Here is a 4,238-nt window from a genome sequence, read left to right as displayed (position 1 = left end):
GTGGGACTAAACAGCAGTAGCAACTTACTTGCATGACGACTACCTTCTATAATGTTGTGCTTTTTATACCAGATAGAAATTCTGCTTTTTATGCAATCATTTTCCAGAAGTTAAATTAAGAGCTTCCTCTTAATTAAAATACGTGTGCCTTAAATAAAGAAGTAGTATTGTGCATTGCATGCAAGGAGTAGTAGTCTCCAACATTGACAACCATAAAGTGCCAACTTGAAACTTCTGTGTAGAATAAAATAATAGGTCAATAAAAGTGTCATATTTGACATTGTGTGCAAATAAGTTATCAAGTACAATATTGAGAAGATTATTTAGTGAATTTAGTAAGTACATAATAATAAACATTTTCTTTGTACGTGCACCACCTGTCTGTAGTCACGTGCAGAGCGACGGATTTGCTTCTTTCTCATCATACATGGTATCATCATGCTTGGTATCATCATCCTACATGGTATCATCATGCATGGTATCATCATGCATGGTATCACCCTCCTACATGGTATCATCATCCATGGTATCATCATACATAGTATCATCATGCATGGTATCATCATCCTACATGGTATCATCATGCATGGTATCATCATACATGGTATCATCCTCCTACATGGTATCATCATGCTTGGTATCATCATCCTACATGGTATCATCATGCATGGTATCATCATGCATAGTATCACCCTCCTACATGGTATCATCATGCATGGTATCATCATACATGGTATCATCATACATAGTATCATCATGCATGGTATCATCATCCTACATGGTATCATCATGCATGGTATCATCATGCATGGTATCATCATACGTAGTATCATCATGCATGGTATCATCATCATGCATGGTATCATCATACATGGCATCATCATCCTACATGGTATCATCATGCATGGTATCATCTTCCTTTGGTATCATCATTCTACATGGGATCATCATCCAGGTTGTCATCATGCATGGTATCATCATGCATGGTAACACCATCCATAGTATCATCATGCATGGTATCATCATGCATGATATCATCCTACATGGTATCATCATACAAAGTATCATCATGCATGGTATCATCATCCTACATGGTATCATCACATATGGTATCATCATGCATGGTATCATCATCCTACATAGTATCATCATCTAACATGGTATCATCATACATAGTCTCATCATGCATGGTATCGTCATCATACATTGTATAATCATGTTTGGTATCATCATCCATAATATCAACATCCTCCATGGTATCATCATGCATGGCATCATCTTCCTATGGTATCATCATTCTACATGGTATCATCATGCATGATATTATCATGCATGGTATCATCATCATCCATAGTATCATCATGCATGGTATCATCATCATCCATGGTATCATCCTACATGGTATCATCATCATCCATGGTATCATCCTACATGGTATCATCCTACATGGTATCATCATGCATGGTATCATCATCCTCCATGGTATCATCATATATGGTATCATCATCCTACATAGTATTATCGTCTGTGGTATCATCATGCATGGTATTATCATGCATGGTATCATCATCATACATGGTAGCATCATGTTTGGTATCATCATCCATGGCATCATCCTACAAGGTATCATCATACATGGTATCATCCTACATGAGATCATCATATATGGTATCATCATCCTACATGGTATCATCATCCATCCATTCATCCATTGTCTAACCGCTTGTCCCGTCCGGGGTCGCGGGGTGCAGGGAGCCTATCTCAGCTGCATTCGGGTGGAAGGCTGGTGGTATCATCACATAGTATCATCATGCATGGTATCATCATCCTACATGGCATCATCATATATGACATCATCATACATGGTATCACCATGCATGGTATCATCATCCTATATGGTATCATCGTACATGGTATCATCATCATCCATAGTATCATCATGTTTGGTATCATCATCCATAGTATCAACACCCTACATGGTATCATCATACATAATATCATCATGCATGGTATCATCATCCTACATGGTGTCATCATGCATGGTATCATCATCCATGGTATCATCATCATCATCATACATGGCATCATCATACATAGTATCATCATGCATGGTATCATCATCCTACATGGTGTCATCATGCATGGTTTCATCATCCATGGTATCATCATCATCCTACATGCCATCATCATACATAGTATCATCATCATCATCCTACATAGTATCATCATCCATGGTATCATCATCATCATCCTACATAGTATCATCAGCCATGGTATCATCTGTACTGCTGCTGGAATGTTAATTTTCCATAGGGATCTCTCCTGAAGGAATCAATAAAGTACTATCTATCTATCATGCATGGTATCATCATACATGGTATTGTCATCCTACATAGTATCATTGTATTACCATGTATAATCTTTATACATGGTATCGTCATGCATGGTATCATCATCATACATGGTATCATCTTCATACGTGGTATCGTCATGCATGCTATCATCGTCCACACCTGGTAAACTGAGTGATAGTTGACTTTGTTGCTGTGTTGTATCGACTGTCAAACTCTTGTGTTTGCTGCACTGATGCAGACTTCAGTTTGCTGTGCTGATGACGTCATTTCCTCTCACCAAACAACACTTTTCTGTTCTTTGGAACAAACGTCTTGCTCTCGTTAGCGTTAGCATTAGCCGTGTGATGCTAGGTGTGCGCTAAGGAAGTAAGGGGGAGGGGCAACACTACGGAAGCTCCTGAAGGGAAAAAAAGTATTGCGGAGCAGAGCAGGAGAAAAAACATCCTTTTTTAAAAAAAATTATAAATTGTACAAAACAAAAAACTGAAATATACAGATTATATATATATATATATATATATATATATATATATATATATATATATATATATATATATATATATATATATATATATATATATATATATATATATATATATATATGTATATATAGATGAAATAAGAGATGGATGAATGCAGTGATTCCCAAAGTGTGGGGCTCCATCTAGTGGTATGCCACAGAAGTGGCTACAATTATGAAATATACTTGTAAATAAAAACTCTGCCTTGTGTTTAATGACTACTTCGGCCTACTACGCTACTGTGTTTTCCTTGTGCTGCTACTTGGAGAGACAAGTGCGGAGGTACTTGGTGACGTCAGTGTGAAAGGATGGATGCATGCGTAGATGGACGGATGAGCAAATGGATAAATGAACAGGTTAAGTAAGGGGTGGATAGATGATGGATGAGTGGATGGATTCATGGTTACTGGGTTAATAGATGGATTCATTGATGGATGGATGGATTGATGTATAAATGCATGAATGAAATAACAAATTGATGAATGGTTGGCTGCATGGATGGATTAATTGATAAATGGATGGATGAATAATGATGGATAAATTACTGAACAGATGGATGAATGAACGGATTATTAGGTGGATGGATGGATGGATGGATTGATCTATAAATGGATGAATGACTGAATGAATGAAATAACAAATTGATGAATGGATAGCTGCATGGATGGATGAATTGATGAATTGATTAACGATGAATGAATGAACAAATAAATGAATTAATGGTTTAATGGGTGGGTGGATGAACGAATGGATGGATGGATGGGTAGATGGACAGATGAACAGATGGATAAATTAACAGATTAAGGGGTGGATAGATGATGGATGAGTGGATGGATGGCTGGATGGATTCATGATTAATGGGTTAATAGATGGATTCATGCATGGAAGGATTGATCTATAAATGCATGAATGAATGAATGAAATAACAAATTGATGAATAGATAACTGCATGGATGGATTCATTGATGAATGGATGGATGAATAATGATGGATAGATTACTGAACAGATGGATGAATGAACGGATTATTAGGTGGATGGATGGATGGATGGATGGCTGCATGATCTATAAATGGATGGATGACTGAATGAATGAAATAACAAATTGATGAATGGATAACTGCATGAATGGATTAATTGATGAATGGATGGATGAATAATGATGGATAGATTACTGAACAGATGGATGAATGAACGGATTATTAGGTGGATGGATGGATGGATTGATCTATAAATGTAATGAATGACTGAATGAATGAAATAACAAATTGATGAATGGATAACTGCATGGATGGATTAATTGATGAATGGATTAACGATGAATGAATGAACAAATGAATGAATTAATGGTTTAATGGGTGGGTG

Source organism: Entelurus aequoreus, linkage group LG05 (assembly GCF_033978785.1).
Source record: "Entelurus aequoreus isolate RoL-2023_Sb linkage group LG05, RoL_Eaeq_v1.1, whole genome shotgun sequence".
Lineage (NCBI taxonomy): Eukaryota > Metazoa > Chordata > Actinopteri > Syngnathiformes > Syngnathidae > Entelurus > Entelurus aequoreus.
This window is presented reverse-complemented; position numbering follows the sequence as displayed.